Genomic DNA, 13,107 nt, shown 5'->3' on the forward strand with positions numbered 1-13,107 from the left:
TTATTAAGATCCATTTTGTTACATCTGGTGATCAATTTATTTGGCAATCGCCAATGGCAGTCAGCAGGGTTTAAGAACATCCGTTGTTCGACCTGTTAGTCAAATACGTTTTCTTAAAATATACTTTTTCACTTTTTTGGTCTTTTCTAAAATGTTGTTTGTGATGTACTTAGACCCCTCTTCCAAGAAATTTGTTTTTCATTCACACGTATAAAAATTGCGGTTTTTATCCAACGCAATCATAGGCTTGAACGTTGTTTTCAATTTAGACTTGTTTATATAATATATATAATATATATTTTTAATGTTTCTATTTCGACTTAGTACATCGTAACTGTTAAGGCTATTCTCGTACCATCCTAAGACACCCCTGGGGCCGTGTCAACGAAAGTGTCATAAGATTTGTCTTAAGATATATCTTAGGACAAATTATAGGACTGTCTTATGATATATCTCAGACTGTATATCGAAGGTATCATAAGATAATCTTAACGAAGATGTCATATCGTAGTCCTAAGTGCTGTTTAGATTTTTTAGTTCAAAGGGGAATCTCGTGTAATCTTGGTATAAAAACTCAGGACATAAATTATCTATTTTGTATTGCTGTACCGTAACCCTACAGAATGAGTAAGAAAAGAAGTCCAAATTTAACAGACACAGACACATCACAGTGCATGATGGCGACAGCCATGTTTGTTTATATGCTAGGACATCATAAAATTATCCTAAAAGTTAAAATTGTCATGGATCTACAATCTGTCGATACCTGTATCTTGGCATTGCTCATGGTCATGTTTTTCTCTGACTGTTTATGACGTCTTTACACTAAATCCATTGGATGTGTACTGATTGATAATTTAGTCTTAGATGCATGATTTTTTTATTAGTTGTTAGTAGCTGCGAGTACTCTCAGATCAGTCTTTACTGTCTTTTTGTTGTTGGGATATACAAGTACCCTGCCACGTCCACTCTGTGTTTTTAAAAGAAGTTGTGGTATGATTGCTAATGAGACAACTCTCCACAAGAGACCAAATGACACAGAAATTAACAACTATAGGTCACCGTACGGCCTTCAACAATGAGCAAAGCCCATGCCACATAGTCAGCTATAAAAGGCCCCGAAATGACAAATGTAAAACAATTCAAACGAGAAAACTAACGACCTAATTTATGTACAAAAAAATGAACGAAAAACAAATATGTAACACATCAACAAACAACAACCACTGATTACAGGCTCCTGACTTTGGTCAGGCACATACATACAGAATGTGGCGGGGTTAAACATGTTAGCGGGATCCAAACCCTCCCCCTAACCTGGGACATCGGTGTAACAGTACAACATAAGAACGCACTATAAAAATAAGTTGAAAAAGGCTGAACTTATCAGATGGATACAAACAGAAATACTATCCTAAGACAACTTGTTAATGTAGTAGTCCTTAAGTTGGGATCAAAATTAGAACATATCCTAAGATAAGATCTTTTCGAAACAAGACTAAGAGCAAAATTCTCCTAAGATTATCTTAGGACATATCTTAGTCCTAAGACACCTTCGATGACACGGTCCCTGTCTATATATCCTATCTAAGTTTATGATCTTATTTACGGAGACTTCTGTTAATCTGACTTAGGACTAAGACGTGTCCTAAGACCATCCTAAGACACGGTCTACTCCAGGGACAAATTCATTGACACGGTCCCAGGTAAATATATAGTATCAAAATAGTTTTATCTAAAAGAGACTTTAGATAGTAACTTTAACAGTTTTTTGATTGCATAATACAACATATTCCTCTTAAATCAGTCATCGTAACATCAGTCAAAGCACTATACACAGATACTTTCTTAATAATAAGAGACTTTTCACTCTAACTTTAAAACTCAGTGATAGAGATCATAAAACCTAAAAGAAAGCACTGTAGTCTATACACTAGAGTAAAACCAAAACTACCGTTGTTCTGAATTAAGGCTTGTAAGTAATGGCTATGGATGTACTCATGTACACTGGATGACTTATATGTGTGGTCATTAAAAATTACGGACTTACCTCATTTATATAAAAATAAGAGGATGTGGTATGATTGCAAATGAGACAACTATATATCCACCCGCAAAGTTCAAAAGAAGTGGATATACATGTGAGCACTATGTAGTTTCAAACCTACGTACGTGACCTACAGTTTTATATGAGTATGAAATTAATTAGTTACCTAGGGAAATACTCTTACAATAAAAATCTTATTCACGATGAAGCAATAAAATATCTAAATTTTTTCATATATGTTACCTGTAAAATGGTGCAAATGTGGTTTTTATTTTTTGGCGCAAATGAAATATAAACTAGTGGCGCGAAAGAAAGTTTGAATTTTGTAAAAATTGGCGCAAATGCAGTGCGCCCGATTCAATACGACTTTAATCTTGCTCGTGATAATATATTGAAATAAACTGCTTCGCTGAGCGCAGCTGGATACGCCCGCAGAGGTCCAACCCTGAACAGTTTGGGCAAAAATGGACACAATATTCAAGCTTGATACAGGTCTGAATTTGGATTGTAATTAAATATTTGATATATTATAGGTTTCTGAATAAATGTAGTCAGAGAACTTGAAATTGGTTACATGAAAGATTTCTTGCTGTTGTGCAATACACATTGTTGTAGCGTAATACGTAGTAAATCTGTTGTCAGACTATAAACAAATAAAATCTTATAACTCGGAAGCATAAAATAGAAAATTTATAAAAATCAAAAGGAAGCTTACAAAAATAGATATAAACAATTTACCAAAGTTTCATTAAAAATGCTGAAAGCATTTTTGAGTTATTGTCCGAAAACTGGAAAATCCCCCTTTTTGTAATGAATAAAACCCCATAAATTGGAAACGTATATTCTGAAATTTATAAAAATCAAAAGGGAGCTCATGTCGATAGAAATAACCAATTCACAAAAGTTTCTTGCAAATTGGTGAATTTTTTTTTGAGTTATTGTCCAAAAACTGGAAAATCCCCCCTTTTTAATGAATAAAACCCAAAACTCGGACGATAAATTCGAAATTTATAAAAAACAAAACAAAAGGGAGCTCACGTCAATAGGTATGAACAATTCACAAAAGTTTCATGCAAATTAGTGAAATTGTTTTTGAGTTATTGTCCGAAAACTGGAAAATCCTCCCTTTTTTAATGAATAAAACCCCAAAACTCGGAAATGATAAATGTGAAATTTATAGAAAACGAAAGGGAGCTCACGTCGACAGATATAAACAATTCACCAAAGTTTCATGTATATTGGTTAAAGCGTTTTTGAATTAATGTCCGACATGTTAACGACGGACGGACGGACAGACGGACAGACGGTCAACGGTACACCATAATACGTCCCGTAAACGGGCGTATAAAAAGTGAACTATAAATTGTTTTACTGCCTGTTTATTATTTTACAGATTTGAGTAGTTTGACGTTAGGATATTCGCTATTCATTTTTAAAGTAACAGGCTTTTTCGAAGACTGTTATATATTGATAGTATAAAAATAAAGAAATTAAAAAAGCAGAAAATAATGAAGGGTCCGTGTGCTTGTTTTTGAGATATAAACCATTGAAAATTTGGCGGGAAATAATTTTCTGTAGATTTTTCTTAAATTTAACCGGTACCTTTTTTCTTTCAAAAACAATGAAATATAAAAAGGAGTTTAAAAGATTTTCAAATATGACAATCTAAATTATATGTAATCAAAAGTGTGGAAGGAAAGGTAGGGGTGAGAGGGTAAATTTTTTTAATAGCACTGCATGAATAAAACCTAAGGATTCCGAATGCTTGGCGCGACGTCAAGCGTTCGAATTTCATCAAAACGTCACTTTCTGCGGGACGTCATGCGTATTATTTTCCGTAATAAGAACGATATTTTCTATAATTTACAATTTGATTTTATGAATTAATGTGGCTTAAATTACGCAAAAGGCAGTTAATGTATAACAGCACTATGAGAAAAATAACAATATAAGAACCTCTCGATTTCCACATAAAAGTAAAATAAAAAAATATCCCACTTTGAGCAACTTATCCGTAATTTTAAGCATGGCTTGAAATATTAACTAGTCATTCTCGTGGGGATTTATTCTCCCCTTATTTGAACTAATCACAGCATCAGATTGAATCCAATCAATTTATGACGAAGAATATATCTACATACATGTCAAAAAATTGAAATTAATTAAAGTTGTATCTGAGACAATATATTTTCGCTGGAAGATTTATTTCAACAGAATATTCGTTTTATGCGGTTTTGTCACGATTTCAGTTCTTACTATGTTCGATTGTTAATTTCAACCGAACACCCACGATAACAAGCAAGTCCGACTTGATTTATTTTCAATAGACTTTCTGCCAAGTAAAGTTTTAAAACTGCATTTCAGTCTGAAGATGAAATTAAATCTCTCCAAAAAAAAAGTTGAGAATATTACGCTGCATAAAACTTTGCAGTTTAACAGTGAAAAGAAGTTATTTGATAATATGAATTTACGGTAACATTTGATTTAAATATAATATACTTTCAACAAATATGATATTTCGAGAATAATGACCACCATATGACAATAATGATAGAACCAAGAGGGTTATATCCAGTGGGCAATAAACATGTTTCTAATCATCTGATTATAAGTACTATCATGGGGATGCTAATCTTAATGAAACAGTGTGTGTTATATCCTTCTGAATGACCCAAGACACAGTAATAACATGGAAGTATTATCAGGCAGTGATTATATTGAATACTTCTATGGTTATTCTTACACTACCTATAACCGAGTACGGCAGAAAGTGATTTTCCCCCGATTATAGTACTGATTTTTCATGATAAATTTTACACTATAGTTCTGTTATTTAATTTAAGTAGCTTGATCTAGGTTAAAGATCATTTATTCTGTCTGGTCAGCAGTCATTAGTAAGTGATATCCTGAGGTGGGATTGCTTTGAAGTTACATCATGACCTTCCTTGTTCTTTGTTTTGATGCTGTTGCAGCTGATTTGAGTCAAACAAAATCTGTTTTAGTCTGCTTTTAGAAAACTGGGAGTATAAATTAGATTTTTGTTCATGAAATTTTTTTCAAATATAATAATCTGAAAAATGCAAGTAGAAATTTGGACAAAATATGCATTTAAATGTCTTACGTCTTTAAAGTTGTAGAACTTCCGCGATACACTAATAATCGAGGATTATGCTGTGGCCAGTGGGGGATTATGTCATATCCATATAGGCGCGTGTTTTGTTATCACAACCAGTAAACGAGGTCATTCTGTTGCGTACTTTGGTCAAAGAAAGAGAAAGATGGAGTCCCCTAGAAATGAAAATAAGCTGAATGGAATTTCGTTTTCAAGGAAGAAGAGTCCGAAGCTTACTTATGCCGGAGAGTTCTGGTAAGATATACTTTTTAATCCATAGAAAATATGAAGAGAAAAAAATTCATTGATATTTAAAATGTGATTTCTGAATATGAATATGAAAAACCGAGGTTTGCCCAAGTTCATTTAGAATACAAAAATGTTTGTCATATTTTTATGTTATGGTATATGTTAATGAATAAGAAATGGAGGTATACAGTTAATTCGGGATTGTTTTGTCTTGAGTAGCCAAACATTCCCATTTTTTTTTTAACATTTCTTTATTCATCTATGTGATCACTTCGGATTTTGAGATGTTGCAGAATTCTAAGTTACACACATATCATAATACTCATCAAGTTGTCAATACTGGCAAATATTATTCGATTGAAATTTTCATAGTTCTATTGACGAGATTTACTTTTAGTAGAGACCAAGTGTCGAGTTAAAAAAGTGAGTATCGAGTTGTCAAAAGTGAGTATCGAGTAAAACAGTGAGTATCGAGTAAAAAAAGTGAGTAATAACTCGATACTCACTTTTTGATGGGGAAATTTATTTTAACTTTATTCCTTTGGCATGATTCATTTTATCAAGGATGTATATTAGTATTTTAGTTATATATCCTTGTTATATTGACCATCAACATGAATAATGACTAACTTAGTTCTTAGGGATAGTAATATGATACTGATAGGACCACTTGAAAAGTAAACATCTCAAACAAAACAGTAGTCAGAATAGTTCGCAAGAAACACCCAATTTAATACTTGGGAACTATATTCCACGAACAAGGGGAATTAATTGTGGTCTGAAGCCTATTAGACACCAAAATGTTGGTATTTCTAATGAAACTTTACATTTATTTAGCATGATATCTTAGTAGCATAAGTGTCAAATTTTATTACTTTCTGACCGTTATTAAAACAGTTTGGAATGTTTTATATAATTGCATATGTCTGCGGAGAATGCTATTTGCAAAGTTTTAAGACCTCAGTCAATAGATATAAGAAGATTTGGTATGCGTGCCAATGAGACAACTCTCCATCCAAGTCACCATTTGTAAAAGTAAACCATTATCTAATTTAAACTAAATGAAAGTTATGGCTGCTTGATGTTATAAAGGAAATTGGGCAACATTTATATTTGTTAGGTTATTTATTTGCCTTGATCCAGTAGCCATAACTTTTATTTAGTTTAATTGTTAAAGCTTACTGCCACTTGTGTGCCAGTTTTGTGCAAACTTATATCCCTCTAGTGCTTAAATCAGTAGTGGTCAATATGATAAGTGTACAGATATAATAAGCATTATTGTGGGTAAATTAATACTGAAAAGTTTCTTTATTTCCACTGCCTATCCTTATTGGTTATGTATACATGTACTTCAAAACAACTTAAAAGTAAATTAAGACTTGACACTTTTCAATTTTAAGATATTTTGCTCTTCATATTTTTATACGTGGTTGTACGTTATAATCTCCCAGGGTCAACTCGTTTTTGGAAAACTTATTGAAAATGCACCATAAGGTACTCTCATTCACTCTGATAATGACCTATATACCCTTATTTTTGTATGCACTGTTCTAACTAATTTTTAAGCATTGTTTAAAACTGTGTATAATTTGTATTAAAACAGATGAATCACCAAAGAAAAGAAAAACTCAAAGTTCTAATAGTGGCCTGGGTGCAGTGTATTCGAATTATCAACAGTGCTCCTCAAATAAAGAAAATAAAAGAAAAAGGTGAGGTTATAAATTTGTCAAATTTCCTTTTTATAACATCAATTTATCACCGTTAACAATCAGGGGAATTACTTAAATGAGTGATATCTTAAATCACTGGTTCAGTAACATTTGAATATTATGTAACTTTAGATATATACTAATGATCCAGGGACTAATCACGTTTGCTAAAATTATCAGAAGCAACATCTGTGTTTAAAGGATGACCGGTCATGTCAGGTGATGACCTTGTACTGAATCTGGGATAATGACATGAAAATCACTTGTATAAATATATATCATAATTCTATTTTATTTCAAAGAATCATTTTAAAGAGGTTTCTTTTTTTCAATTTTACTCATAATAAGATATAATATAAACCTGTATGTTTAAAATTTTAGTAAAACTACAAAATACAAAATACAAAATTATTTTTTTATCAAGGCTTCAGACCCCAATTAAGTTGATATTTTTTTCTATTTATAAGTGATTATTTCAAAAATTCCCCTGACTGTTTAAACTTACTATTAAAAAAAAGCCCAGAAGATACAGTTTGAATATAGATATGTAAGACAAGTATCCAACAGAGACCAACTGAGGTTGATGTTAGAATCTTTATGTGTGTGTGAAGAACTTTCATATTCTTTTTAATAGGTTTCTAGTTTTTATATAACTATTTTGAAAAAAAAATCAAGCCTGTAGTTCAGTAGTTGTCGTTGGTTCACAGCTGTCATATTTGTTTTTCGTAAATTGTTTTGTTATAAATTAGGCCGTTAGTTATGTCAATTGAATAGCTTTATATTTTTGAATAGCTTTATATTTTCATGTCGGTCCTTTAATAGCCGACTATTACGGTACTATATAGCCATACAGTATGGGTTTTTCTCGTTGTTGAAGGCCGTACAGTTACCTATAATTGCCTACATCCACTTCATTTGAACTTTGGTAGATAGTTGTCATATTTGCAATCATACCACATCTCCTTATTTTTTAAACAATCATAGACACACAAAAAGTAAAGAAATGCATGTTAGGTTCTTCTTGTATATTTTATGATGGTATGATACTAAATTCCTAATCTTGATTTTCATATAATTGAGGTCTGGAACAGGCATGTCAGTAACTGCTAGTAGTCCTTTGTTAATTGCTGTATCATTGTCCTTTTGTTAAGTTTCTTCTGTTACCTATTCTAACATCGGACCTAGACTTCTTAAAAACTGAGTTTTCCTAAACTTTATCATCAAATATGTATCAAGGGTTTCCAGCATTTAAATTAGATTTAAAAATACCTTTCCAGAGCTTCTGGTAAAGCGATCCTTATCGATATACCAGTTTGTGGTAAATCATTTCAAGTAGTACAGTTAGAAATTTATTGTGATCCAACAATTAATATACACTTACATTGACTATATTTTCCCCCGGTGCAACGCGTTGCGGGGGGACATAGAAATATTGGCGTCCGTCCTTCCGTCCCATCTACTAAGCGCTGTCACGTGTACAATTCATGCCAGATTTTTATGAGACTTATTTCATAGTTTTAAATTAGCAATTTCTTGAACGAATTTAAAAAACCGTGCCTTTCAATTATTTTTAAAGAGTTATTCCCTTAGAAATATTAATTATGGTGAAAATTGCCAAATGAATGCTCTAATGTGAACAATTCTTGCCAGAGTTTTGAAAATTTATACTATAGGTAAATATTAGCAATGTTTTGGACGAGTTCGAAAATCAGTGCCAATCAATTGCCCTTGGAAATATTAATCATATGGAAAATTGCATTGTTAGCGCTCTCATTTGTTCAATTCTTGCCAGAATTTTATGAAACTTATATCAAAGGTTTATACCAGCAATATGTTTAAGATATCAAGTATGAATATTACATGTATTAGGTCAATATTCTTTAAAAATAAACGTCTTTTGAAATGGCACATGTGACCTCTTGAAAGAAGTAGGATCAAGAAGTCCTATATTTGGTCCTTATGTCAAATTTTTCAATATGCAATCAAAGACTTATATTCATTTCTTAAAAAGGCAAATTTGAAAAGACTACATATTTTTTCTCTCGAAATTTTAGTTTAAAAAAAATGAATATTTAATACATGCATTGTAGCCAGATTGCTTGTATTTATGCATTTATAGGCCTTTTTATCTGAATAATATTGGTCACATACTAAGAGTAATACAAACTTATCAAATTATATATATGGTTCAAATTCACACTATTACAAAACATATGGTTGTCCATTCATGCTGCCAATACCTTTATAAACACCCTGTTTAAATTAGTCAAAAATTGTTTATTCAAAATTAAGGTTTTTCTTCATAAGAGTGTATAACTTTGATGGATTGTGATGACACTGACCGAAAAATAGTAGTTTTTAATTTGGCATTTCCTCAATTTAAAAGGAAAATTAAGAATTTAAGTAAAATATTCTGCCAAAATATAAGTCCCTTATCTTGTACCATGTCCTTTGTCTGATGCTATTCAACAAATCCGGCTAACTGTTGAACATATAGCAATAGTTAAAATCATCAACTGTTTCTGGTATTTGATGTAATTAAACTAAACTTTAAAATTAAAAAAAATATATGCTTTTATGAAATAAGGTGTTTTTACAAGTAACGTAATTAAAAAAAAATGAAGCAACATGTACCGTTACTCTGAATAGAAATGCATTTACAAAGAATGGTATTATCCTCACTATCTAAATCATCTTTTTTTTCGGAAATAGATCATTAGAATAATTTGTTTTCTTTTTTAGATTTTACTTTCTATGAGTACCCACAGCATCTTCAAGCAGAACAATGGATATTGATCAGACCAGACAGTCTGGAGAATTTACCATGGATAGAAGTAACAAAAGTGACAGCAACACATTCGATTGGTTTAATGGATATTTTGGACAGGAGTAGCAGACTGGTACATTGATTCCAAAATCTTGAACAAACAACAACTGTACACATTCTTGTCGCTTTTAAGTGGGATAATGTTAATCTTTACAAAATGCCAGCACAATTGAAATTAATATGGGATAGTTGAAAGAAGAAATTTCAAAATGATACATATCACAATGTTGAATTTAGACAATCTCTATTTTTGTGAAACAGTTTTTTTTTAACTTTAAATACTGTGATGATCTACAAAACATTATTAAAAGATGAACATGTAAGTCTCAAGTGCGATCCAGTTTTTAACCGCTTTTCGCTTGAAAAAAAATCAAGCTTTTTTAAATTTATGAAGTGACAACAATTGTTTTTACTGGATTTACATTGAATAAATAATATTATCCAGACATTAAATAAAAATGTTGAAATTGATTTCACTTCATTTTATTTTCATTTTTTCGCAATGTTTTTATCAATTTTTTTAAACCTTTCTAAGTGAGAAAGTCAGACTTCTTGATGCTTCTAGTTGTTACACACTACATTTAAAACATTGTCACATTTCATATGGTATATTCTGGCTTTCATTGTATTTTGTGTTTTTTGTATTTTGGTGAAATTGCAAATTGTGTTCTTACCAATGAAACTTAACAGTTAATTGTGCTTGATTTTTTTTTCTTAAACAATGAAAAACCCTTTTAATTAAAAATTAATATGTAATAAGGTGAAGTTCATCCAAAGGTTGCTTTTATTCATTTTAATAAAATTATAAATAATTAAAAAAAAATTTGGAAAGTTTGGAACTATTTGATTTGATTACCATTGAGACAGCTTTCCACGAAAGTTCAAATGATGTAACCGTAGGCATACGACCTTCAACGACATGAGAAAAATCCATACTGTATGGTCATCTATAAAAGACCCCGACATTAAACACCAATTCAACTGAGAAGAATAACGGTCTAATTTATTACAATTTACGAAAAAAAATATGACAGACATGAACCAACAACAACCACTGAACAACGGGCTCCTGACTTGGGACAGTCACATAACGGAGGTGGCAGGGTGAAACATGTTTGTGATCGCTCAACCCTCTCCTAGCTGGGACAGTGTGTGTAACAGCACACCATAAGAATAAGCATTTATTTAGTACAGTATCATTTTAAAACAACAGCTTTCAAAAATTCACTTAATTTTGATGGCAAGTATTAGTAACCAATCAATATATACAGAGATATGAATCACCTGTGTGCAATTTTGATAGATATATATTATGCAAATGTTGAAATTTAAATTACAATACTTAAATGACTACTTACCCATTTTTCATCAGTATTCTGATATATTAAAGTATAGAAATTGACCCTATGTAAAAGTTTCAAAGTCAACGAATCATGACTGGGGGAGGGAAAATAATCATTATGGAGATGAGATGTGCAAAATCTAGTACAACTGCACATCTAATGTAATAACCGTTAATGTTCAGCCTTAAACTGACCAAATCACAAACATAAACCTGTAAACTAACTATATGCATTTTCGAAATCAATAGACAGTGATTGGGGAGGGATAATCGCCATGGAAATAATTTCCAGTGTCTTTTTATAAATGGTTACTAGTGACATCCCTAAATTATTCCCCTTCTGACTGAACTAAACAGCAATACACATTGCTATGAGTTGATGCTCTAGTGAATATAAATGTGTAAACCTAATTTTGTGACTGAATTCAGTCATTATATTTTTTTTACTGCTGCAGAATTGGTCTTTTCAACAAATATTTCCTGAATTTGTATTGACTGAATTCAGTCATCTGTATTATAGATGTGTATACTATGTAATCACACTTGGTGTAATTTAAGTCTTAGAAAACACTCTAATTTAGTACAATTTCTTGTAGCTTCTATCAAATGCTGTGTGACTGAATTCAGTCAACATTTTGTGAAAATAATGAACAGGATAAAGAGTTAATTTCATTTAGCTGTTATCCTGTTATATGTTGCTTGTATTAATCTATAATCCGAATTCTGTTTCATCTGAATTAACAGTAATAGGTTTTAGTTAAGAAGCAACAAGTACAAATGTATTTGATAGATATTTTACGAATAAAATGGTAATGTTACTTTCTATTGTACTTATTGAATTATGTGATATAAAGATGCAATCAGGTGACTGAATTCAGTCACTCAAAAAATTATCACCGTACAATGCTATTTTATTTTTTGTAAGTTGATCATATTAATGGGGTCATTAATATGAATATATTCTGTGTTGACGTTTTCATCCATTTTAAATAAAATGCGCATTGCATACAATGTTGAATGTTAAATTGTATTCTATAATTATGAATAATATATCTACTCAGTTCAACCCTTGAATTTTGACAAATCAGAAAATTGACAAGTTGAACCAGACGGTGTTTTTTGTGTGTGTGTTTTTTTTTGTGAAGTACATGTATTGATTTTGCGTCATGGATGGATACCCGTAGTAAATATCCTGTGTTTTTCTATTAATACATGTACTTGATAGAGAGAGAGAAAAATATGAAAATTGAATTTTATGTGGAAATTACCTGACCAAGCTGACCAAGCGGACGACTTTTCCATGATCAATGCGTTGACCAATGGAAAGCGCACAAAACTGTCTAATTCCTCTAAGAATTTGTAACATATCAAGATTTAATCACATTTTGAATAAATATCATTTTCATTTCAAAATATAGAACTCGGATTTCGTTATACTACAAAATCATGAAAAAATAGTTTGCTCATTGGAATTTCGTATGGATTTATTAATCATTTTTTTGTTCATACATCACATCACAAGGCAGTCGGTTTAGATGGCATCCCAGTATTTTGGCTCCATTATTTCAAAAACTTTTAAATCAAGTATTTTCTACAGGAATATATAAAAAAAAATGGTCATCAGCATATATGTTTTCAATTTTTAAAGCGTGAGGGTCCATCTAAACCGGAAAACTACAGAGGTATTGCAATTGATATGTGTATAGGAAAACTGTTCAATTCAATACTAACCAAAAGGCTAGATAAGTATTTAAAAACAAATAATATAATAAATCCATGTCAGATTGGTTTTTCAAGTAAAAGTAGGACATCGGATCACAT

The 13,107-nt window shown here is 31.2% G+C and overlaps 1 long non-coding RNA gene across 1 annotated transcript; it reads left to right on the forward strand.

Annotated features, from left to right (window-relative positions):
• Positions 1-5,074: 5,074 nt before the first annotated feature.
• Positions 5,075-12,109, forward strand: LOC127705912 (uncharacterized). The gene is made up of 3 exons (XR_007984103.1): positions 5,075-5,414; positions 7,012-7,117; positions 9,860-12,109. It is a non-coding gene; the product is annotated as an uncharacterized LOC127705912 (long non-coding RNA).
• Positions 12,110-13,107: the final 998 nt, after the last annotated feature.

The sequence above is a fragment of the Mytilus californianus genome, unplaced genomic scaffold (assembly GCF_021869535.1).
Source record: "Mytilus californianus isolate M0D057914Y unplaced genomic scaffold, xbMytCali1.0.p SCAF_6, whole genome shotgun sequence".
Taxonomy (NCBI): domain Eukaryota; kingdom Metazoa; phylum Mollusca; class Bivalvia; order Mytilida; family Mytilidae; genus Mytilus; species Mytilus californianus.